The sequence below is a fragment of the Balaenoptera physalus genome, assembly GCF_965194825.1.
Source record: "Balaenoptera physalus genome assembly, chromosome: 10".
NCBI classification, from domain to species: domain Eukaryota; kingdom Metazoa; phylum Chordata; class Mammalia; order Artiodactyla; family Balaenopteridae; genus Balaenoptera; species Balaenoptera physalus.
Window position 1 is genome coordinate 16,421,048 of NC_138889.1, and position 26,680 is coordinate 16,447,727.

Genomic DNA, 26,680 nt, shown 5'->3' on the forward strand with positions numbered 1-26,680 from the left:
ATTTTCTAATTTCTTAGAGTTAAGCTATAATATGGATTTAGGAGGTTTACTGTTTATGGTGTTTATTGAATAAAATTTTTTCCCTTGTTTTCAACTGTGAAAACAAGTGAGTGAAAGCCTTATTATCAAGGTGCATAGCATTTTGCTGGACCTGTGGATGATGTTTAAGGGAAAATATAGTCCCTGCCCTCAAGGAGATTGTTGTCTTGTATAGTTAGAACGAACCAGGTACAAGTAGAGAACAGTCACAGTTTATCCTCAGGAGCTAGGTTGTTGAGAGGATTAGGAATGATCACTAGGAGATCAAAGTACTGGAGTCTTCTCAAAGAACCTGAACTGTGTTCTGGAAGGGTAGTTAATATTTGCACAGGTAGAAAGTAGGGGTAAGAGGTGCCTGGCAAGTGGACCTTTTAAGAAGACTGTAGTTGCTGCAAAGGCAGAAATGAAAAAGTATGTTTTGTTGAAGTTGAGTGAAGAGTAGCAGGACGAAAACTGATCGTTTGGCGCAGTAACTGGAGAGATTGTGTGGGGACAGGTTTCAGAGGATATTGAAAGCCAGACCCACAGTTTGAGTTTGTGAGTAAACATGGCTCCTCATGCACTGTGAAAGGATGATTTTAGGAAGTTTAGTCTGACACTGATACTATAGGGGATAGTTTGCAGTATATATAACCATGGTCAAGATGAGGAGATTAATTAGGTAATCTCAAAGGGATTTTGTGATCATTTATTGAATCCTTACCGAGCACTGTTTGCTCTAAGTGCTTTAATCATTATTTCATTTAAACCTGACAGCTACCCTGTGAGTTAGATATTATTACTCTCTTTACCTTACCCAGTGAGGAAACTGAAGCACAGCAAGGGCAAGAAACTTTCTTAAGGTCCCAAAACTAATGAGTAGAGCTTCAGAAACCATGGTCTTAACCACCATGCTCTAAAATATTATGTTTTCCAGAGAAAATAAACTTAACATTCTTTTCTTCTGTGTAATTTTTTCCCCTTATTAATTCCCTGTCTCCTTAACTACAACACGATTTAGTGGCCTTAGAACAAAGATTTGCCTTGGGGATTTCAAGTAGGTTCGCTCATTTCAAACTCTTTTCTAAACCAGTAATTACTGGCTGCTTATAAATAATACTTTGTAATTTCACTTTTTTCTTTCTAAACTGTGGTAAATCAAAACAACTTAAGACTGGACTTTAAGGAAGAAGGGAGGCTAGCAAATTTCACAAGTTTTTCTGGCTCGCTGAGTTTCTTTACCTGGGTCAGCTTATATTAACAGTAATAGTTTTTGTATTTATGTCTGTTTAAATATACCATTATACTTATTTAAATGTAAGCTGACAAAAGCTCTTTTTTTTTTTTAAAGAATATCTTGTTGTTTTTTTTAAAAAATTAATTAATTAATTAATTTATGGCTGTGTTGGGTCTTCGTTTCTGTGCGAGGGCTTTCTCTAGTTGCGGCGAGCGGGGGCCACTCTTCATCGCGGTGCGCGGGCCTCTCACTATCGCGGCCTCTCTTGTTGCGGAGCACAGGCTCCAGACGCGCAGGGTCAGTAATTGTGGCTCACGGGCCCAGTTGCTCCGCGGCATGTGGAATCCTTCCAGACCAGGGCTCGAACCCGTGTCCCCTGCATTGGCAGGCGGACTCTCAACCACTGCGCCACCAGGGAAGACCCCAGAAGCTCTTCTAAAAAAAATAACACAGACACACACAAAGTTTGGGTTTCTACAGTCAAAAGGTTCATCATGGATTCCGAATTCATTCGCGGTCGTTCTCATTGATGGACGTGTACTGTGTAATTTAGAAGAGGTCGTTGCTTGGCAGTTGGTGTTCTTGCTCCTGGTCCCCTTTGTCATTCGTGACAGTTGGTCTCTTTGCAGCACATCTTTTTAGGACAAGGGATTGAGCTCCTGTAAAAGCATTCAGAGGTTTTCCAACTAACGATTTTTCCTCTTATTCTTTACTGTTTGGTTTCTTTGGCAACCTGGCCTCCTCTAGCACCCTGCTGACATCATACAGCCCCTGTTCCTCTCCCCATTCCCTTCCATTACTTGAGGGTTTTTTTCCCATGTTGCTTTAGGTCTGCACTGGAAGAATAGGCATGTTTTCTTAAATTTCCATTCCTGTATGTTTCTCAGAATATATTAGAAGGATAGAGAGAGAAAAGAAATCCCTTACAGAAGCTAAGTAACCTTGTCTTTTTGGGTGTCAGGATTTCTGCCATAAAAGGCTACGTTTATTCTGTTGCCTATAGTGTCTTTTTGTTGTTGTTGTTGTTAAACAGTAATAAAAAAAAGTTTGCCAGTTAATCCAGACATTTTATAATTAAAATATGTTAGTAATGCAAGGTATTGTAGAGGGAAAAATAATCTGGAAATAGTGTGCATAGTTTGGTTACTATAGGGTTACTCTGTGATTTTTTTTTTTTTTTTAATCGTGTCTATGAAAAAGCATTTCTATTACTGTGGGGAGGGGAAAGGAAGTAAAGATCTAAAAATCTGTTGTTCGTAATTGGTCCTTTAGTGATAACGTTTTGAATCCCAACTCCTCATGCTGTTACCTCACTATCCTGGGCAGTGGTGGCCATTTCTGCTACCTGAAGCACAGTGAAAAGCCCTACTTCTTTAAATACAAACAAAACAGTTTGTCCAGTTAATATGTATTAGGTGCTGCATGGTTGATTCTGACTGTAGTGCTAGTTGCCATGTCATTTACTTTTACCTTTGGAAATATTTTACTTTGGCCTCAATGTAATGTAATTTAAAAATATGCTGGAGAGCATATGGAGTGTATATAGGTAAGAAGTAGATAAGAAAGGAAGAGATAGGAACAGAAATAGTAAGAATTACTACACAAATGCCTTTCCCTATAGGTGCAAAATATATGAGGTTTCTGTATGTGTGTCTAAATATATGAAAAGATGACTCCCTTTCTCGGTGTCTGTAATAACTTGATGATATATGTGTATGAGTGTATATGTACATGTACATAGATGTGTGTGCTATAAGTTAAGAATGAAAAACCTGGGGACTTCCCTGGTGGCGCAGTGGTTAAGAATCCGCCTGCCAATGCAGGGGACACAGGTTGAATCCCCGGTCCGGAAGATCCCACATGCAGCGGAACAACTAAGCCCGTGCGCCACAGCTACTGAGCCTGCGCTCTAGAGCCTGCAAGCCACAACTGCTGAACCCGTGTGCCACAACGACTGAAGCCTGTGCGCCCTAGAGCCCGTGCGCTCTAGGGCCCGTGTGGCGCAACTCCTGAGCCGGCATGCTGCAACTACTGAAGCCCGTGCTCCTAGAGCCCATGCTCTGCAACAAGAGAAGCCCTGCAGTGAGAAGCCCGTGCACCGCAACAGAGTAGCCCCCGCTCGCCGCAACTAGAGAAAGCCCGCGCACAGCAATGAAGACCCAGTGCAGCCAAAAAAAAAAAGCACACAAAACAATGTATTCAAATAAAAGTGAATCTATTAAAAAAAATAATAAAGCTGTGTTTAAAAAAAAAAAAAGAATGAAAAATCTGCTGTAGAAGCAAGAAGAGGGAGGAATTAATTTTACTTGAAGAAGTCAGGGAAGGCTACATTAAAAACATTGCCCACAGACCTGGCCTTAGGAGAGTGAATGAGAATTACTAGTTGTGTACGTTGGTTAGTGCCAAAAAGTGTGGGGAGTGGGGAAGGGGGCAGTAGCTGGAATACTGGAAGATATAATTGAAAGGTAGGTTGGAGGCAGATTGTGAAATACAATTTGACTTCATCGTTTAAGCAATAGGCAATCACCAAAATACATTTTTGGTTCAGTCTTTTAGATCAGATTCGTGTTTTGAGAGTATCTCTAATAATATAATGTGTACTTCATGACAGAAACTGTATGATAAATGATGAATTAGTAACTTAATTATTAGGATGATCAAATTATGCCTGGTTTCCCCCTTCCTTCAATTAAAAAAAAATCTGTACTGAGGTAGTTTTATATAGTGATTGAGTTAGTATCTGATATTGAACTCCTAGTCTCCCACTTACTAACTGTTTCTCTGACTTTGGATAAGCCTCAATCTCAGTTTAATTCATTGGTAAAACAAGCACAGTAATGCCTACCTCAGAGACTGTTTTGAGGGTTAGATTGAATGAGGTAATATACATAAAGCCCAGTACTTCACACAGAAAACTTATCTATGTAGCGATTATTATTTTGTGATACTGCTTTCATGATAGAAGAACAGTTTTGGAATGTGAGGGATTAATGGTTTGGGGAAGTGAAGCAGGAGACCTTTGGTAAGTAGATTAATTAGGAAGTAGATTAATTATTGCCTTATCCAAACAATGCTTTTAGGTGACAAGGGAATTCAGAGTAGAAGAGAAGATTTGGCAGTGGAAGAGAAAATGTGATCAGTTTAATTATGGATGGGCTGACTTTCCAGTATAATGGTGATGAGGGTGATATCCAGGGGGTGATGGTTGGAAATATGAAGCCTGGAGATACAGACACGGAAGCTATTATGGTCTGATTGGAGATATCTGAGTCTGGGAGGAGTGACTGAGTAGCAGCCTAAGCAGAGAGAAAGAGCCTTAAGGAAAACTAAGGTTTAAGAATTGAGAGCCTGTCAAAGAGGTTATTCCTGTTTGACTCTAGGGATATAGTTCACTGGTCTTTTGTCCTATATTCTTTTTAAAAATTAATTAATTAATTAATTTATTTATTTATTTTTGGCTGCGTTGGGTCTTCGTTGCTGCGTGCAGGTTTTCTCTAGTTGCGGTGAGCGGGGGCTACCCTTCATTGTGGTGCACGGGCTTCTCACCACAGTGGCCTCTCCTGTTGCAGAGCACGGGCTCTAGGCACGCGGGCCTCAGCAGCCATGGCACGAGGGCTTCAGCAGTTGTGGCACGCGGGCTCTCGAGCGCAGGCTCAGCAGTTGTGGCGCACAGGCCCAGTTGCTCCGCGGCATGTGGGATCTTCCTGGACCAGGGCTCGAACCCATGTGCCCTGCATTGGCAGGCGAATTCCCAACCACTGCGCCACCAGGGAAGCCCCTGTCCTATATTCTTGAAGAAACTAGAGAAATAATGTTTTTTAAATGTACCTTTAAATATTTATTTTAATAAAATAATCCTTACTTTTATACTAAGATATTCAAATCTGTATTCTGCAGGCCTGTAAGTTTAGACTTGTTGCTTTATTCATTAATGTATACAGGATATACCCAGCTTTGGCTAGCTTTCTGACTGTTGGGGCTCATTCATAACATTTTCTCCCGTTCTCTCTCAGAGGGGGAAAATGTTCATTCTTTAATCTGGGGAAGCTCTCTGATGTTGGCAGATTTCCTCCTCCTCAAGTCTAGACACTTGGCCTCTATAGTAGCTTTGTATTCAGGAAAGTTCTCACCTCTGAATTGTAGACTTAGTGCAGATTTGCTGGTACTTGGCTAGTCAAGAGCCCTACAGCGATTGGTATTAGTAAACACCATGTTGTGTTGCTTGCCAAGCAGCTCGCATAGTCGGTGTGTCCGGCCATAGACTTTACATGACTGCACCGTTAAAACACAGACTGTCTTATTGCCTTCTCACAGAATGTCTACTGTTTCCAATGTATTTTTTTCTGAGGGAGAGAGGAAAAAGAATCTTTTGCCCCTGTCTTCAGACTGATATTTAAATTTTAGCAGCTTTGGATCTGGTGTAATAAAATATTAAAGAGACTTGGAAATTACTCTATTAGAACAGAAGTTTCAATTGCTTATTTCCCAGTTTGCAGTAAGGTTTAACTTAGGCCCTATGTGTATTTTTAGTTACCTTTTTGAGTTAAACTGTCAGAAACTATTTTGCTTAGGTTAAAGATTTAGTTGTTAATTGTCCCGCCTGGTCCTACCTCATGTGTCAAAATCTACACATGGGATTTTAATTTGGAAATCCACAGTAATAGGAAGTTAATTCCACAGGGTCAGGTCTAATTTTTCATTTTAATTTACTCAATCCCTTCTTTATCTTTAGACTACTAACTGAAAATAACTTGGGTTGCCTTTAGTTTTAATATAGAACTTTTATTAGGATTTTATGGTGCTGTATCTTTTTGGTCCTGGAGGTGTGTGTGGCAGCGTGGGTGGGGTGGGGGGCTGACCTTGTCTTCTTGATCTGTAGGGACTTAGAAAGATAGTTTGTATCCGTGTTGTTTTCAGGAAGCACAGTGGCAGAATACTGAAGTGCAAGTTTGTACAGACTTTAAAGAAGTGTAAGGTGGGCTATGAAGTTACAATGTTAAATTAGTTTCTGATCTGCCCACATCGTTTCCAAAGTGAACTTTACATTTTAAAAGCCCTTACTGATTTTTTTTTTAGTAATCTTTTATTTATTTATATATATATATATACATATATATATATATATATATATATATATTTTTTTTTTTTTTTTTTTTTTTTTGTGGGGCTGTGTTGGGTCTTCGTTTCTGTGCGAGGGCTTTCTCTAGTTGCGGCAAGCGGGGGCCACTCATCATCGCAGTGCATGGGCCTCTTCACTATCGCGGCCTCTCTTGTTGCGGAGCACAGGCTCCAGACGCGCAGGCTCAGTAGTTGTGGCTCACGGGCCTAGCTGCCCCGCGGCATGTGGGATCTTCCCAGACCAGGTCTCGAACCCGTGTACCCTGCATTAGCAGGCAGATTCTCAACCACTGCGCCACCAGGGAAGCCCCCTTTACTGATTTTTAAAGCAAATATAGAGAATTGCATGAAAACACAGATCATCTGAGGGACATTTGAACTCGCAGAAATAATGAATGTAGAAGGAAGAGTGCTGCTGGCTAGGCGTTATAGGCTAGAAACCTGCATTTAAAGTTTAAACTGCTTGGGTAAGATGACTTATTTTCCTGGTTTATCCTTATATTTTTTACCCCTGCGTCCCTTTGCCATTATCACCCACAACATAGAAGAATATTCTTTTGTTTATTGTAGTTTTATTTGGAAGAGAGACTAGAGTGTGGCTTATTTATATAGGGGCAAGAGGGAGAATTGAGGTCTTTTCAACATTATGCATTTCTGTCTATGGACATGGCATGTGTCCTCTTTTAGGTCCTTTACTAACGTTTTCTAGTTTTCTCCATAGAATTCTCACACATTTTTGTAATGCTTTTTCCAAGGCTTGTGATAGTTTGTGGCTATTGTGAATGTGTTCTTTTAAAAATTATTATCATCATCACATCTTCTTATAAATTAATGTTGGTATATTAGAAAGTTACTGAATTTTTATATGCTGGGATCTCATAATTTATTTTGTACGTAGGTTTTACTTATCCCTTCAGTGCTTCAGTTTCATCATCTATGAAACAAAGGGCTTGGGTTAGAATAAGATATTTCTAGTGTTAACATTACATGGTTCTGTGTTGAGGTAATGTCCTTTACATACTTCAAGAGGTGAGTGGGAGTTTTACCACCCAACTACAGGTAAGTTCTGTGAATACAGCCAAACCTAGCTTTTGTTCATATGTGTTTGCGTGTGTTTAACACACTCAGTTCTCTGTATAATGATTCTTGAACATCTTGAGGTAAAGAGTGAATACTTAACATTTTAAAAATAACTCTCAAAAGTACAGTTTCTTATTCTGGTTGAAATGGTTTACTATTATCTTTTCACCCTGCATTTTAGTTTGTTGCTGTGTTAGATTTGCTGCATATTTTCCCTCCTAAAAATAGTTGATCTTTAAGTCACAGTTTTTATAAATATTTGCATCTCAGGTCAAATTTTTTCCTACAACATGGGTTTCATTTGGTGAGTTTCACTGGAGCAGGTTATGTTAAGAGAGCTTTCTACCACATGTTTATTCGCTTCCATACCTCTGTCCCAAGTATCCTATGTGCCAATGTCAGAAGATTCCACTGGAAGTGTGAGTAGTATTCTTGGAGAATTATTTTAATATTAATTTCTGCTGGGTGGAGGGAAGCAGATGCTGTACTTGTTATTATCTCTGAGAATTCAATCCTAACCCCCAAATATCCCTCAACAACATGCCATCTTTTTTATCTTTTATAAAAACATAGGTTATATAAGTTATCTGGATGTTGGTCAGGAATTTGCTTGAACAAACTGAAATGAACTAAATGAACTTTCACCCTAATTTGAATAGGGGTCCAGAAAATGAATTCAGGGCAGAGGTTGGCAGAGGTCATATTGGGGTGGCCTTGAGCTAGTACCAATATGTATGTATGTATGTATGTATTTAAATTGTGGTAAAATTAACACTAACATAAAACTTGTCATTTTACCTGTTTTTCAGTAGACAGTTAAGTAGTGTTAAGGACATTCACATTGTTGTGCAACCAAACTCCAAAACTTTTTTCATCTTGCAAAACCGAAACTCTATACCCATTAAAAAATTCCCCATTTCCCCTTCCCCCCAGCCCCTGGCAACCACCATTCTACTTTCTGTTTCTATGAGTTTGAACCAGTAGTTATTTTATGAGAACTTGACCTCCTTTATGTCAGCTAAACGGATTTTGAGGATGAAGAAGAGAGTAATCGATTACTGTAAAACCAGTAGCCATTCTCCATAATCACATGAGTGTTGGTAGTTACCAAGCCTGAAATGGGAGCAACAGCCAGTCTTCAGTAACATGGAGTTTGGAAATTCCTATTCCTTTTGTTGAGGAAGAGGAAGAAGATGATAGTTAGTGACTAACAGTTACTGGGCACTTATTACTTGCCTGAGGTTGGAGGAAAGACCTGCTTCTTCTAGAATGAAAAAGAAAAGGCAAATTTGGGTGCATGAAGATATCTAGAGACATGAAATTGAAGAAATTCTTCATGTCTGTTTTCTCTGTCAAGCACAGAGTGGGTCATTTGTTGAAAGTTAGGGATTTGAGCTTGGCTAGAGGGCTTGAAGAAAGTGACAGAAGTTTGGAATTGCTAGGAAACAGGGTAGGGACCCAGTCAGGAATAAGTAGAATAATAATAATAGTGTTGGTACTAATAACAATAAGAACAGCCAATATTTATTAGTTATCTGTTCTATGCCAGCTACTGTTCTAGGTGATTTATCTTTTAACCTTTATAGCAACTTTATTAAAGTAGTTGTTCTACAGATAAGAAACTAAGTGGTAGAGTTGGGATTCCAATTTCATTCTCTTGCCTCAAGCCCAGGCTCTTTTCTTCTTTCTGCACCGTTAATGACATTGGGATTCTCTACTTGGTATCAAAAGCCAGAAGTTTAGAGTGTAACAAAAAAATTGTTCTGCAGAAAAAGGTGGAAGAGTGGACTGAAAAAAATGTATATATCCAAAATATAACAAATATGTTGATGCTTTTCCCCCCCCCAACCAGAATGATTGATGCCCTTGATGGGTTGCTTCACTAACTGAAGTGAGCTACCACAGCCCTGTAGAAACCCAGACCTGGTTATGTGACTTGACAATTAGAGGTATCTGAAATTATAAACTCATTTTCTCCGTAAAGCCTGTGTGTCTAAAATACTGGATTGAAGTTAATGCTAGTAAGTCCTTCAATTTCTATGCAGGAGTAAATGAGGACCTTTTTATTTGTAGTTATACAATTCATTGAATAGGTATTAGTTGCACTGATTTTTTTGGGTGTGTTAAGGGACTGCATTACAAAGTATAATTTTTTTAAACAATAACATCTTTATGCATGTACATTATTGCTCTAAATAAATGCAAAATTTATTAAAAAGATAGCCCCTTAGAATCATATGTACAAGCTTAAGTACTTGTTTTGCTTTTATTGGATGTGTATGAAGGAACTTCCAGAGATGTAGGTGAACAAATGGAGGCCAAAAGAATTCTGATGTAAAGCAAATCAAAACAGATTATTAAGTTATAACGAAACCTCTGCTGACTAGCATTTTAATGTCCAGATGGACAAGCAAGCTCTTATTAACTTACCAAGGGTAAACTCATCTAGTTTGATCAGTTAATTAATTTCTAGGCTGTAATTAGTTTATATGAATACCCTTATTACTCAGATGGGAAAACTCATTGCTGTGTTATGCTTTAGATTTGCATTGCCTAAAACTATAGAATGTAGCTTTGCTCCCCAAATCAGTATGTCAGATTACTTATAATTCAAACAGAGCAATTACCTTTTCCAGGTTCAACCCTTTTAAACTTGGTCATACGTCATGTGCTAAATGTATCCTGTGTACTCTCTACCTTGTTAGGATGCTAACTCTTTGATTTTAATGTAAGGAAAAGAACTATCAATAAATTACGACATGAAATACAGTATAGATGGATTTTTATCAACTTGGTAAACACAAACTACTATACAATAGGGGTTTGTTGCAGACTCTTTTTATAAGTGGAAAACTCTTCCAAAAGACATTTTTGAAGTTTTCTATGAAGAAAGATTGCTAGTGAATGAAAAGAACCTTTTGTAGACCTCTACTTGGGAGTCTGGTAACTGGTACTTTGGGATTCTATACACAAAGCTCCAAGGCTGGGAGAATATCTCAGAGTAAAGCTATCTAAGTTTTGCATCCAAAGCTATTAATTTCTTCAATTATGAGAAGAAACCACAGATTGTGTAATGGCCTTGGTATTTTGTTGGTATGGAGAGGATGATCTCAGAAGACTCGTAAGCCTATGTTGGGATGTGTGTGACACGTGCCTTTCCTCCGATTTTTTTTTATTTCAACAGTTGTAGACACATTTTTGAAACCGTAGATATCCTAAGTTAGCAAATCTGAATCAGTGCACAAAGCGACCATTTTTGCCAGTACCAAATGCATACTTTGCTGAGTTTTCTAATCTGGGCTCCAGAGTTTATACATAGCAAATTCTAACATCTGCCAAGTTCTGTTATGACCCAGAGGGGAGTAGAGCAAAGTGGGATGAAGAATCTGGAAAAGCAAGCTGCCTATAGGGTAAATTGCATTTTGGAATTTGCTTCCATGTGGATTTTCTCCTCATGGACCACTGTGATGTTTAGCAGGCTGAGCTGGAAAGGTCATATTGCACAAGATGAAGAACAATAAATGGTCTGTTCAGTGACTTGCTCTTAAGCCTCCTGCAGTGCCGACTAACGGCTGTAATAGCCATTTTTCCTCTGGGATAGAAGAGTTTGGCTGTCATCTTTTGGGGAATATGGTAATTTGTAGCCATTGCTTGCAGCATGGTGGGGAGATCTGACGTACAAAGGCTTTATTCCAGTGGCTTATAGCTCCTTTTTTTCATGAACTGCTGTTTCTTTAGTCTTAAGAATATGCTTCAAAAAATGCATATGAATATTAAATCCAGTTAATTTATTTTCATTTTGCCAAAGAGAACTTGAATTTACCTCTTCCTACATGACATTGACCTCATCTTTTTTTTATTTTTTAAATTTTAACCTTAAGACATTGGCTCTAGAAATAGTTTGTTGTTTTTTCCTTTAAATCGGTACAGTTTCCTTTACCTTGGGTTGTGGTGCAGTTCTAAACCATGTTTAAAATATGTACAAGGGGGCTTCCCTGGTGGCTCAGTGGTTAAGAATCCACCTGCCAATGCAGGGGACATGGGTTCGAGCCCTGCTCTGGGAAGATTCCCACATGCCGCGGAGCAACTAAGCCCATGCACCACAACTACTGAGCCCAAGTGCCACAACTACTGAAACCTGCGCTCCTGGAGACTGTGCTCCGCAACAAGAGAAGTCACCGCAATGAGAAGCCCAAGCGCCTCAAGGAAGAGTAGCCCCTGCTCACTGCAACTAGAGAAAGCCCACGCAGCAAGGAAGACCTAACACAGCCAAAAATAAATAAAATAAATAAATAAATAAAAAATACGTACAAGGGCATAGAGCCCAATAGAGTTTAAAAGATGTGAAGAATCTGGGGCAGAAGTTACCGTTTCTAATAAGTTTAAGTTCCCTCTGATTTGCTTTGTGGGAAGTGTATTAATTAAGGACATTTTCCAAAGCATTTCCATCCAAGTAAATATGATATTTTACATAGCTGCCTTTTAAAAACATAGATGTATTCCTGACATTATTTATCATTTTTTAGTAAGTGAAATAGCTTAGAATGAATGGTGAGTAATTTCTTTGACAGTAATATGGTAGATTAGATGTGCAGAGAATTCCCTTCTGGTCAGAACATTTTAAAATGAAGCTGGGGAAAGGAAAAATATATGTGAAATACTGGAGCCCATGTGAGAAAAACAACTGAAGGCCTTGAAAGGACTAGAAAGCATGATTCCACAATGTAGAGTAAGCACTGATGGTGGTGCTTGTGCTGAGAGTTTCCTATGGGTTTAGAGCAAAAGGGAGGAGGGACAAGAGAAAAAAATAGTGTCCAAGCAGAGTGGGAGGTCATATTGGAAACTGCCCTATATAAAACTGGGATCCCAGAAAGGTGACTTCTCAGTGGATGAATAGGAGAAAAAGTTCCCTGCCTACAGAGACTTGCATGTTAATGTCTTGGATCTGAATGGAGAAGGGGAAAAAGTCTCCCAAGAAACTGCCTAAACAGAAGCTTGCCCTCACATGGATTTGCAACCAGGATTTTGTACTACCTGTGAGGCCTGAAAATCTCTCAGCTGCTAACTTTGTTGTTAGTAGTCCTAGTTGGTTGTGATTCCCAGAGTCTGGGAGAATCAAATTTAAATCTCTGTGGACAGACCTCAAAATATTTATGGATAAAGTTGAAAGAAATGTGAGCTTGCACAAGAAGACAAGCAACTATGAGTGAGTCAGGTGTAGCAGATTATATTTTCCAAAGATGGCTGCCGCAGTATTTCCCGACCCATGTGCCCTTCTAGAACCTTGCTATTCTGCTATCAAGAAGTAGAGTCTGTCTCATTCCACTGAACCTAGCCAGGCCTTTCTGACTGCTTTGACCAAAAGTCAGTCAACAAAATATACAACGGAAGTGATATTATGTGAATTCTGAGGCTAAGTCATAGAAATGCCACACACCTTCCTTGCTCTCTTGGGATGCTCATTCTTGGAACCCATCACCATGCTGTGAAGAAGCCCATGCAGTCCATGGAGAGACCCATGTGGAGATGAACTGAGGCCTAAGCTGCCAGCTGCCAGCCAATGCTAATTTACCAGCCTTGTGAGAAGCCTCTGGAAAGTGGATCCTCCAACTTCCTGTCAAGTAGCCCTAGGTGGTGCCACATGGAACAGAAACAAGCTGTCCTTTCTGAGCCCTGGGCAGATTGCAAATTTGTGAGCAAAATAAGTGATTGTTGTTGTTTGAATGCACAGAGTTCTGGGGAGGTTTGTTATACAGTGTTAGATAACTAAAACATCAGCGGTAATCATTAGTCTTGTAAAGACTATAGATGTTTAAAGAAATAAAAGAGGGGATTAAAAGTACGGTATGAAAAAAAAAATACGGTATGGTGAAGAGACTCAAAATTGTTGAGGAAGGTGTGAAAGAAGAGCTCAGTCTCAGCAGAAATTCTAGAAATAAAAAACAAATGACAGGGGCTTCCCTGGTGGCGCAGTGATTAAGAATCTGCCTGCCAATGCAGGGGACACGGGTTCGATCCCTGGTCCGGGAAGATCCCACATGCCGCAGAACAGCGAAGCCCGTGCGCCACAACTACTGAGCCTGTGCTCTAGAGCCCGCGAGCCACAACTACTGAAGCCCGCGTGCCTAGAGCCCGTGCTCCGCAGCAAGAGAAGCCATCGCAATGAGAAGCCTGCGCACTGCAGCAAAGAGCAGCCCCCACTCGCTGCAACTAGAGAAAGCCCGCACGCAGCAACAAAGACACAATGCAGCCAAAAATAAATAAATAAATTTAAAGAAAAAAATGACAAAACACAATGGAAAGATGATATAGATTGGATAGAATTCAAGAGTGAAGTGGAAGATAGATCTGAAAAAAATTTCTGAAATTTAGTACAGAGAAAGAAGAGATGGGACATATGAGGTTTAGTGGCACGGAGAATAAGATACCACATATGTCTGATTTAGCAGTTATCAAACTTTTTGATATTAAGACTTCTTACACTCTTAAAAATTATTGAGAACCCAAAATTGCTTTCTTTCCCCACAAATCGGATTTTTTATCTGAATCTTAAACATATTCTTGGATTGGTGGCTCATTTCCACCAGCCCGTTCAACTTTAGCATTTGTCTCATCCCCAGTGGCTTTTCCAGAACTACCACCTTCACCATGAAGCTCAAACTTAGTCCCAGTTCGAACTTAGACTTCTTCAGCATTTTTACTTTTCTCACAAAGATATCATGGAGTGGATAAATAGATTGGCAAGCCTTTTCTATCTTTTCTAATGCTGTCTAGAATCAATTTATTGACCACTTTTTCCAAGTCATTTGTCTGCACCTCTCGGGTCATGATTACTACCATCGTCTTCCAAGTTTGGTGGACCTGTCGATGCTGAGTGTAAGAGGTCTTCTGCATCAGATTGTTGTGTTTTTAAGTAAAACCAACACAGAATAGATGAATCAAGTAACCATTGGTAGTGTTGACATCAACATGAGCTTCAATCATGGTCTGCCATTTTGACCACGGAGCACGTTTTGTCATGGCTAAGATCCATTCCATGGAAATTAGTCAGGCAGTTTTTGCCTTGAACGTCCTCAGTAATTAGCTTGACTTTTCAAGATGCAACTTCATCCTTCTACAGATCAGCAAGGCTCACTTCAAAAATACTACCCTTTAAGGGCTTCCCTGGTGGTGCAGTGGTTGGGAGTCCGCCTGCCGATGCGGAGGACACGGGTTCGAGCCCTGGTCTGGGAGGATCCCACATGCCGTGGAGCGACTAGGTCCGTGAGCCACAACTACTGAGCCTGCGCGTCTGGAGCCTGTGCTCCGCAACAAGAGAGGCCGCAACAGTGAGAGGCCCGCGCACCGCGATGAAGAGTGGCCCCCACCTGCCGCAACTAGAGAAAAGCCCTCGCACAGAAACAAAGACCCAACACAGCCAAAAATAAATAAATAAATAAATAATTAAAAAAAAAAAAACCTGTTAAAAAAAATACTACCCTTTAAGCCATCAGATGTGATTTTCATTCCTTGAGTTCTTATAACTAGTGGTTTTCCAATATTTCTTATAGTGAGAATACTGGTGCTTTTACGTCATACCAATTTTTCTTAGGAAATGGATCAACCACTTTCTTCTTGACTCCCAGTTTGCTGCCTTTTGTAAGGTGCTTGTTCTATTTTTTTTTTCACAGTAGGAAAAAAATCACTTATAATATGCTTTTATCACCTTCAAATAGTCTAGGTAACTTGCGCTAGACTAAAAGTGAGGCCTCCTAGAAGGGCGCTTGTTCTTGGCAACCGCCATGGTGCTGCTCATAGAGCCAAAAGGGCCAAGTTGCTTTTTCGTATGTGGGTTACACTTATAATTTGGAGACGTTTCTGCATATCTGTTATAGTTCAATAAAAAATTTACTTAAAAAAAGACACCATAAAGAGAGTGAAAAAATAAGCCACAACTTGAGAGAAGATGTACTGACAAAGTTCATCTAGAATATAAAAGAAATTTTCAAATTAAAAAAAAAATAGGAAAGTCGTGAATAAGTTTATTTCACAGAGGCAGAAATAAATGGTCCGTGAACATATGAAAAGATCCTCAACCTTTTCAGTCATCAAGGAAATGCAAATTAAAACAGTGAGGAACTCTTTGCTCCCCACCACTCACCAGACTGGGAAAAATGAGAAATAACAGTTGTTGGTGATGATATGGAACAGTGGGAACAGTCCCACTGTTGGATATGACCATTTTGGAAAACAATTTGGCTTTACTTATTGGTTCCTAAATATATACCCTAGTGAAACTTTTGTATTCATGGCCCTGGAGACAAGTATAAGAATATTTAAAATACTGTTCATAATAGCTAAAAATGCAAACAACCTAAATGTCCAGCAACTGTAAAGCAATAATAAAGATGGTATATTTGTAAAAGGATGACTATTTAGCATAAATATTGTGAATTAGGTACCACTGCATGCATCTTCATGGAGGAATATTATAAATACATTATAAGGATCAAAAAAGGCAGTTAACAATGATCAGCCTGATTCTCTTGATATAAAATTTAAAAACAGGCAAATCTAAATAATATGTTGTTTGGTGATACATATAGGGTAAAATTGTAAAGAAAAGCAAAGGAATGATAATATAAATTTTAGGATAGTGATTGTCTTGGGATAGGGACTAGAATAGAAAAGCACATAAGGAACTGTGGTTTGTATGTGACGTATTTCACAATAAAAATTTCTATGAGCATATTGTTAAAAAGAACCACAGAGTGATTTTTTTTCTAAGGAAAGATTTGGTAATGCAAAATACTGGTTCTTAATTAATCTTTTGGTAGATGTTCTTACATATAAAATCCTCTGGTAAATATATTTTGAATTTATTTTTCACGGTTTCCTCATGTCAACCTTGCTAAGTAGGGAGCATGACTAGGAAGAAGATGAAACAAGGAGGATTTATCCACAAGTTCAAGTTCAGGGGTTGTAGCCTTAGAATGAGAAATTAGGCCTCTTATCCTACCTGTCTTAAAATTGACTTACTATTTTAAAAAACAAAAGACTGTTCTTAGTTTATTTTTTTGGTAAGCAGCAGAGGCACTCTTTTGTCTCTACCCCTAGCCTGAGTCTGCTGTTTTTAAAAATCTCCATGCATTGACATCTCTTCCTTTTCTGAAGGAATGCTAAAGCCAATAATTACGCACAGACCTGACCTACTTTGGAGGAACCAGAGGACAAAGAAACCCTCACTTTTCTTTATCCTTTTTTGGTTAAAAAGCAGAGATTTGGGGAGGTGAGGGCCAGAACTTCCTATATCTGTTCTTCTTTGAAGAGTCTAACAGTTTGTCCCTGTTTCATATATTAAAAGTTTCCCCGTGTGTGTTGCCTGTAGACTAATGGACTTAATGCTAATGAATCCTTTGCATATCTGCTGATCTAGAAGTGTTTGGCCCTTTCCCAAGGGCACTATAGCTTTGAGAAAATAGGAGGAAAGAACTTACTGATTTTTTTTTAATTGTCTTATTTTATGTATTTGATTTTGTAAGCACCTCAGTCCTTTCTTTCTCTTTTAAAAGAAGTAGTTAGGATCTAACATACACACTTATGTTAATGAATGAATTAATTGGAATAAAAATTTGGAGTAGTCATCGCCTTTAGTAATTGTTGTGGTTGCCTAGTAACTGTTACTGCAGTTCTTTCTTAGTTCTATTTCTCTGTTGTTATTTTGCTAAGTTGGTAGGTTATTTTCATCTCAATTTTTAATATTTGCTTTATTAATTGACCTTTTTAAAAATAATTTAAAAAGTTCCCCCTAAATCACAAGCAGAAATCTTTTTGGCTTGGTTCATTAATAGTTGCTATTAATAATTAATAATTGCTAAATAATTATAAATAGTTGTTCTGGGTCCTAGGTCCTGTGTTGGGTGCTTGAGACTTTACAAAACCCATTGTTTTGTGTAATTAACACCAACCTTAAGAGAGTAAGGTGAATATCAACATCTAGAATATCAAGAACTAGGAGACAAGACAGTATATGTAAGGACAGATCAGTGGAATAGGTTCAGGAGTCCAGAAATAAAAGCCAAATGTGGTCATTTGACTTTTGACAGAGTACCAAGACAATTAAATGGAGAAAGAATAGTTTTTTCAACAAATGATGGTGGGACAACTGGATATCCACATGCAAAAGAGTGAAGTTGGACCCCTGCTTTACATCATACACAAAAATTAGCTGAAAATGGATCATAGATATAAATGTAGGAGCTAAAACTGTAAAACTCTTAGAAGAAAACATGGAAGTAATCTTTGTGATCTGGAGTTAGGCAGTGGTTTCTTAGGTATGACACCAAAAGCACAAGGGACAAAAGAAAAAACAGATTAAATTGAACCACATCAAAATTAGAAACTTTTGTACTGTACATAATACCATTAAAAAAGTGAAAGACAGATCACAGAATGAAGAGAAAGTATTTGCAAATCATATATCTGATAAGGGATTTGTATTGGGAATATATAAAGAACTCTTACAACTCAATAATAAAAAGACAACCTAATTAAAAAATGAACAGAGAAGGTATACAGCTGGCCAATAAACACATAAAAAGATGCTCAACGTTATTAGGCATTAGGAAAATGAGAATTAAAACCACAATGAAATATCACTTCATACCCTTCAGGATGGCTATAATTAAAAAAAGATGGACAATACCAAGTATCGGTGAGGATGTGGAGAAATTAGAACCTTCTCCTGCATTACTGGTAGGAATGTAAAATAATGTAGCCTCTTTGCCATTTCCTAACTAGAAGAAGGATAGTGCCATTTATAGAAATTGGGAAATGAGAAATAGGGGTAATGAAATTGGATTTTGTACAGTTGAATTAAAGATGTCTCTGGGACATTCTGGTGTTATGGTACCCACTGCTTAAAACTTTTTAATCATAGCTTTCAGGATAAAGTCCTCCAAATCACTTTCTTTCCTAGGGCCTATGAGGCCCTCCTCAGTCTGGTCTTCCTTCTCTATTCTGTTCTAAGCACACATTTTCTTTCAGTCTTTGTTTGCCATGCTACCTCTATTTTGGGACCTTTGAACATTCCTCCCCCCAGTTAACGCCTGTTCATCTATCAGAGCTCAGTTAAGTATCACTTCCTCATAGGAGTCACTGCCGACTCCCCAGTCCAGGTAGGAGCAGCACACGTTTTTATTTCATGGTTTCTGTGGGTCAGGAGACCCTCTGCTCCGGGTCTCATAAAGCTGTAATCAAGGTATTGGGTGGGTTGCATTCTTATCTGGAGGCTCCAGTGGGGAAGAACCCACTCCAAAGACCATTCAGGCTACTGGTAGAGTTTATTTTTTTGTGGCTTTATGACTGACTTTTTGCTGGCTGTTGGCTGGAGGCTGCCCGCAGGTTCTAGAGAGGTGGCCTACAGTTCTTTGAGACCATCCACAGTTCCTTTTCTTAGGAGCTTCTCAAACATGGCCACTTACTTCATCAGGACTTCCAGCTTGATGGAGGGGAGAGAAGAGATTACACAAAATCATGAATGAATGTATGGTGTGTGCAATCACTGGAGGTTGGTCACCTTAGGGTCTGTCTGCTACATCTTATGACTTCTGTAGAGAATATTTAATTTTGAGTAGGACTGCACCCAGTGAGTCTGTTTTGATGAAAGCTAGTCACAGAGTATGTCCCAAATATCAGCTTAACCTGGTGGAGCTGGTTGTAGTGAAAAGAACAAACCTTGTAATAATTGGCATTATGTTAAATGAAGGAAGGTAGAGGTGTTCGTGAGCATACCAGCAGAAGATGAAGAAAGAAGTTGGAGGAGAGGTGAAGTACTGTATTGTATTTTCCCGGTTTCAAAATTTTGCTGACTTCTGATTCTGTCATTCATTCCTTTGTTAGTCAGTTTATTATGTTTATATTTGAGAACTCCTTACCATAAAATCTAGTTTTGAGAGGCAGCAAAACATAGTGTGTAGTTAAGGGTTCAGGTTCTAGAGCTCAACTGCTTGGGTTCAAATTCTGCCTCTGCTATTTAGTACCGTATAACCTGGGCAAATTACTTGGTTGTTTTGTGCGTCAGTTTTTTTTTTAATTTAATTATTTATTTTATTTTTGACTGTGTTGGGTCTTCATTTCTGTGCGAGGGCTTTCTCTAGTTGCGGCAAGCGGGGGCCACTCTTCATCGCGGTGCGCGGGCCTCTCACTATCGCGGCCACTCTTGTGGGGCACAGGCTCCAGACGTGCAGGCTCAGTAGTTGTGGCTCACGGGCCTAGTTGCTCCACGGCATGTGGGATCTTCCCAGACCAGGGCTCGAACCCGTGTCCCCTGCATTGGCAGGCAGATTCTCAACCACTGTGCCACCAGGGAAGCCCCTGTGCGTCAGTTTTAAATGGGAATGATAGTAGTACCTACTTCATAGGGTTGTTGTGAAGATTGAGTTAATGCCTATAATTATTGTTATTTTTTTCAAGTGTGATAAGTGTTCCATAGTTATGTTTTAAGAAAAGAGAGTGAATCCTTTTAGAGGTACATATTGAAATATTTACAAATGAAATGATATGGCAATTGGGATTTTGGAGGAAATTGGTAGAGGTATAGATGAAACAAGATTGACCATGAGTTAATAATTGTTGAAGCTGATTGATGATTTAATTGTATTACTGTCTACTTTTATATATATTTGAACTTTTTCATAATAAAAAGTAAAAAGTAACTGCCTTGGCACGTGTTAAGTGCTTAATAAATTTAAAGCTATTTTTATTATGTTTAATATGTTGGAATTAACTTGTCTAAAACACAAAGAAAAGATATAAAACAAACTTGACACTTTAATTTTCTCATTTCTAAGATTCTTTTTATAGGTGGAAACTATCAAATTTGGATAAGATTCTTAGACTTGGATTTTTGGTTTCTATATTATCTTCCTAATTTGGTTATAATTTATGGCTTAATTAGTTTGATTTAATTGTGGCCTGCATCACATTCCATTTAATTTAGACCACCATTGTTTGTTCTGTAAGTGGAATGGAAATTAATAATATTATTGATTATCAGTGTTCTTAGTCTTAGTGGTAGGAGATATTGATTTTACCAATAGAGAAAATATTAGCAGCAAAAATGCCAGGGCTTTCCTAGGTAGACAGTGGTGTTATGCTTCAACATATTTAATTGCTGTTTAAGTAAGAAAGGTAGTACTTAAGAGCTTACTCACTGAGGTTATCTCAAATGTGGTAAATACATCTTTGGGCTTATCGTATCGTCCTGTATCATATAGCACTATAAAACTAGATGGCTTAAATGTTTTAGTTTTTCAAGATTGAGAACTGTTTAGTGATTCTGATTCATTTTATGTGAATGAACCTTGGAACTTAAAAAAATAAAATAAAAATGTAAAAGAAGCAACACCAAAGTCTCTCAGAGTTCTACTTAGGAATTGGCATGGTGAGACCTTGTCTTGATAACTCTGCTTGCAAGTCACTTACAGTCACACCTTTCATTTAGTAGATAAGGACCTTGAGGACTATAGCGGTAAGGTGATATGCCCAAGGTCACAAATGTTTCTAGATCTCAACTCTCACTCCAGTTCTCTTTTTGCTGTCCCAGTGATTTCTGAATTGTTCTCCAGAGCCCTAGGGTTCTGAAAAGTTTTGTCTCTGAACCTCTTACCCAGAGTTAACCAGAGTAGGTGCTTCTCCCATTCCTCATCTTACATATTAGAGCTTCTATGAGATTTTGTTCAGAGGGAAAAAGATTCTGCTACTGTATGTGTTAGTTTTTGTCTTTCCTACCAGAACTCTTTATTCTGTGCCATCTTCTACTCAGAAAAGTACATTTGATTTATTGGAATTTTCTTTGACTTTGTTTCAAAGAATGCCAGTGTGATCTCTAAAGAAATCTGTGACCCAGAGGTCGCAGGAAAATTCAAAAGGACCTTTAAATAGGGAGGGATAGGGCTTCCCTGGTGGCACAGTGGTTAAGAATCTGTCTGCCAATGGAGGAGACAGGGGTTCCATCCCGGGCCTAGGAAGATCCCACATGCCGCGGAGCAACTAAGGCCATGTGCCACAACTACTGAGCCTGTGCCCTAGAGCCCGTGAGCCACAATTACTGAGCCCGTGTGCCACAACTACTGAAGCCCGTGCACCTAGAGCCTGTGCTCGACAACAAGAGAAGCCACTGCAGTGAGAAGCCCATGCACCACAACAAAGAGTAATCCCCGCTGAACGCAACTAGAGAAAGCCCACGAGCAGCGAAGACCCAATGCAGCCAAAAATAAAATAAATAAAAATAAAATAAATAAATTAAAAAAAAATAGGGAGGGATAATTACTTTTAGTGTGAAGTTATTATCAATTAACATTTTATTTTCTTTTCCCCCGCTCTCTATTCTCCCTTCATTTCTCATCTCATAAATCTCATTCCTTGTGATTTTTTGGATGATGTTTCCCATGGTCTGTTACTTTTCTAAAAAGATATTTATGCAAATATGTCTGTCTTAAATGAAACTATTTCTGATGTCTGGAGATTCTTTTGGGTCTCTTTGGCAGTGAATTAGGAGTCATATCCATTTGCTTAAAAACAATATTGTCATAAGATCAAAAGAGGGCCCAGTAGACAGTGTAATAAATAGGTTGGTTTTTGCTTAAATTGTGGATGCTTTTAATGATTTTTTAAAAAACCCTCACTGTTATTAACTATACTTAATATTTTAGTGAATTAATACACAATTATAGTAGCTTATTTAAAAGTAAAATCCTTGGGCTTCCCTGGTGGTGCAGTGGTTGAGAATCTGCCTGCCAATGCAGGGGACACGGGTTCGAGCCCTGGTCTGGGAAGATCCCACATGCCACGGAGCAACTAGGCCCACAAGCCACAACTACTGAGCCTGCGCGTCTGGAGCCTGTGCTCCGCAACAAGAGAGGCCGCGACAGTGAGAGGCCCGCGCACAGCGATGAAGACTGGCCCCCGCTCGCCACAACTAGAGAAAGCCCTCGCACAGAAACGAAGACCCAACACAGCCAAAAATAAATAAATAAATTTATTTAAAAAAATAAAAAATAAAAGTAAAATCCTTGCTGGTACTTCTAGTAGCTTTTTAGAATTCCAGACTTGTACTGTAATGTCAATTTAGGACTATTATAGAAAGTCAGAATTTAGGATGCATGTAATCCTGCTAAGGGAAAGGACGAACAATCTTATTAAATGTTAACTGTGATATGAAGTACATACTTCATGTAGTTGTGTTTTTACATTTAATGTGGATACAATAATGTTAACATACATGTGATATGTATTGGGTTGGCCAAAAAGTTCGTTCAGTTTTAAGTAAAAATAAAAGTCATTTTCACCAAGAACTGTATTGAACAACGTATTCGCTAACTGAACAAACTTTTTGGCCAATCTACTAGCAATAATCCATATAATAATGAGCTATATTTTGCTGAAACAGTTTTTCAAATTTTTTTCTATGGCACTGTTGTTTATCAACATTCCTCCTCCTGCCTTTAAAATAAATATCAGAAATTTGAGAATTAATTAATGTTCCAGTTAGACTGTCCAGGCGAGTGATTTAAGTCACTTAAAGTTCACTGTTCAGCACATGAGACACAGACATTCATTATGGAAATAAAATCTGTTTGGTTTGAAAATGTGATGACTACTTAATAAAAGGAACTCATTGAAGTTGGAATAAATGCAAAAAGCCACCACACAAAAATATTCCCATTTTGGTGGAATCCCAGGGGGGCATTTCCTGCCAGCACTTATGGCTTGCAGCTGGGATTAGGAAAGCCCCTCAGAAGGAACTTGGTGCAGTGTTCCTGATGGGCACAGGGAAGCTGGCTCTAACTCTGGGCTGCTGCAGGGAAGACAGACAGCCCAGTGTTATAACCATTCAGACTAGAAATGCCTGGCTTGACGAAGATGTACATCTTGACAATTAGCTCACAGTACTGACATCTAAGGATGCGTGACAGGTAAGAGTTTCAGAAGTAGGGAGGGTAAGATGCTTATCTGATAATGGAGATTGCTCCCTATTTTCCCTTAGTCTTCATTACCAAATAATTGGGAGATGCAAAGAGATGAGGAATGTAGAATGGTTTTTCAACTGTTATTGTATTCCCTTGGTTCAATCAACCTCCTGCTACTGCAGGCTATGTTATTAGGCCTTGGGGGCATATTAATATAATTTAAAGCAATTTAAGATATGAACTGTTGCTGACTTTGTTCACTGGGAACAACACTACCATTCATTGTAAGGTTAGCAAGATACTCAGTGTAATAAATCTCCACTGGGGAAGTTTAAGAAAGTTACGCCGTGCCAGTTGAGCTTAGCTCTCTTTCCAGCTGGTGATTTAAAAAGCTTTGAGTGTTCTAGGTGCTACATCTAAATGTGCCTAACAGTACACAGACTCCTTGACAAATGCCATTCTTGGGAAGAGCACAATCCTTCTGTGAGTCTGTGTTATTTTTACCTATGAGCTGGCACTCCAGGAAGGAGTAGCATGTACTTCATTAAGAAAATTCCTCTTGAAATCCATTCAGCTTTCTGCTTCCTTCTGACCTCACAGTCCAGGCCATTGCCAAGTTCTTTACTCACATGTCCAGTCTTTCTTCTCTGGCACGAAAATTTCATCTTTCATAGCTTAATTTCCTACCATAACTTTAAATTTCTCCTTGGACTAACTGCTGTTCTCTGTTTTTCTTTTATTTCAAAACATTTCTGTAACAATTAGTATTGTTTCATTATACCATTTGCTTTGGTAGCCACTTTAAACTATTAGGACTTCCTTGTCAAACCATTTAGCTCTTACCCTTTTCCTCCCCATTTCTCTATGCTTTTCTGCCCAATCCCTCCTCTCTTCTCAAAGCTCCTGTTTGCCCTCCAATCTTCTTTGGGCCTCTCCCTCTTTCCTTCCCTTCCTTTAAATTCTTCCTTTAAAAAAGGCTTCAGGGCATCCTTTTAAATAGCTCCCTTAGAATTAAGCCATCAGTCTCAATCTAAATCCCCCTCTTAGACTTCTGAGATTTGGTCAATCCAAAATAAATACCTGAAAATGGAATGGGGACTGATATTTTTGTAAGTAATTCTAACCTTACCTTCATTTTTTTTTTTTTCAACTCCATCCTCTTCTCCTATCTACCCCCCCATCCCTTTTTAAAATATCTTTTTGTTCAGTTCATTTAAGTGGTAAACCTACAGGCCAGGAGTTGATTTAATGTTCTGTAAAGCATACAAAATATTGTTGGCACCATGCAAATGTTAAGATAACAACAACAATAATGTCAGTTAGGCTGAGGGAGTTGCCCATTGTGTTAGAGACACTCCTAGGACTTCTGTTTTCTGAGACGGTAAATGTTAACCAGATGGGAATTACTGGAACTGAGAAGTTATTTTCTTTTTTACCTTAAAAATGTCCCTTCTATGCCTTGAATTCCAAGTCGTCACCAGAAAATTTTCATTTATTAATTATGCACAATATACCGTGTTCCACCTTAGAAATACTTCCAAGAATAATGCATGTTTCATGGTATATTTTGTCACTGCAGGTAAGCTCTCAATTCTCTATCCCCCAGACATTGTTGCATGCATGAACTATTTTATTTTCCCTGTTCAGTACAGCCCAAACAGAGAAGTATAGAAAAATAAAAATCACCTAAAGACCTGCTAGATATTTTAAACAATAGTTGAATCTTTTTTTTTCTTTTTCTTTTATTTAAAACTATAGTTGACTCTTGAACAACACGGGGATTAATCCACTTAAAACTTACAGTTGGCCCTCCACATCCCTGATTCCTCCACATCTGTGGAGTCAACCAGCCATGGACTGTGTAGTACTGTAGTGTTTACTATCAAGAAAAATCCGTGTATAAGTGGGCCCTAGCAGTTCAAACCCACATTGTTCAGGGTCAACTGTATTTCCTTTGGGATTCATTGAGAGCTGACTGACCATTATCGTTGGTGGTCATGTTGAATCCTCCTGTCTGAAGTTGGCTAGAATCCTAACATCTCAGTCATTCCTTAGGCTTGACAGCTGCATATTTTCCCAGAAACAGTTATGATGGCATGTAAAATGGATGGAGTAATGGGTTCTTTCCAAATGTATGTCTTTGCCCCTTAGTACTTGATCTGAATATTTGTTACAAACTAAAATACCAACTCCTTGATTGGTTCCAGCACAAAGGTCAGGATCTTCCCAAGAGTATGACCAGCCTACGTCCTGACCGTGGTACATATGGTACATCTTTAATCATGGCCATTTAGTGCTTGGCAGGTTTAGCCTTATAGTCTAGCTTGTGTAGTTTGTGGTGGTTTGGGGTTGCTTTAAACCTGTTTCCTGATGACAATTCTATTTTCTAGTAAGTTTAAAAGGAAAAAGCTTTTCATCAAGGCTGATTGCAAAGACATTTAAATTCCTTTTCTAGAAGCCATCTCAACTGAGAATTAATTAATTCTTATAGAAGGAATTAAGTCCTACAGGAAAAAAAATTTGAGTGAAGATTTTCTCAGTTTTCCCAAAGGTGGTACTGAAACCTTGCAACTCAGATTGGGACTTGAACCCATGGTGTTTTAACTGAGATCACACACCTGGTCTCAGGACTTAATGAAGCTCAGGTTCTTGATGTCTCATCACAGAAAGAGTTCAGTGAGAGACAGAGTGATAGGTGAGAAGTGGATTTATTTAGAGAGAAACACGCTCCACAGACAGAGTGCGGGCCATCTCAGAAGGTGAGAGGCCCCGAGATATGACGTGATTAGTTTTTATGGGCTGGGTAATTTCATAGCCTAATGAGTGGGAGAATTATTCCAATTATTTTGGGGAAGGGGTGGGGATTTCCAGGAATTAGGCCACCGCTCACTTTTTGACCTTTTATGGTTAGCTTCAGAGCAGTCACGGCTCTGGTGGGTGTGTCATTTAGCATACGCTAATGTATTACAATGAGCGTATAATGAGGCTCAAGGTACAGCGGAAGTCACATCTTCCGCCATCTTGGACTTAGTTGGTTCTAACCAGTTTTTGTCATGTCCTATGGCTATGTCATTCTTTTAAAGGTTGTGTTCTGCCCCCTTCCCTCCTGTTTCAGTACCATTCTAGATACATAGGCAAGAAGTTAATTAATTACATACAATGATGCCTTGTTGTTCTCAATGTTTGATCTAGGGACCCCAGAGTCTCCAAAACTCTTTCAGTGAGTCCCTAGGTCAAAACTCTTTTTATAAATATTCAAACATTATTTTCATTTTTC

The 26,680-nt window shown here is 38.8% G+C and overlaps 1 protein-coding gene and 1 pseudogene across 10 annotated transcripts in view; one reads left to right on the top strand and one right to left on the bottom strand.

Moving 5' to 3' along the window:
- SIK3 (SIK family kinase 3) overlaps positions 1-26,680 on the top strand; it is a 249,758-nt gene that overhangs the window by 106,509 nt on the left and 116,569 nt on the right. The window lies entirely within an intron of this gene.
- Positions 1,412-25,386, bottom strand: LOC309668023 (small ribosomal subunit protein eS1 pseudogene; annotated as a pseudogene). The gene is made up of 2 exons: positions 25,332-25,386; positions 1,412-14,617 (listed from the first exon to the last, which is right to left on the bottom strand). The product of its transcript is annotated as a small ribosomal subunit protein eS1 pseudogene (transcript).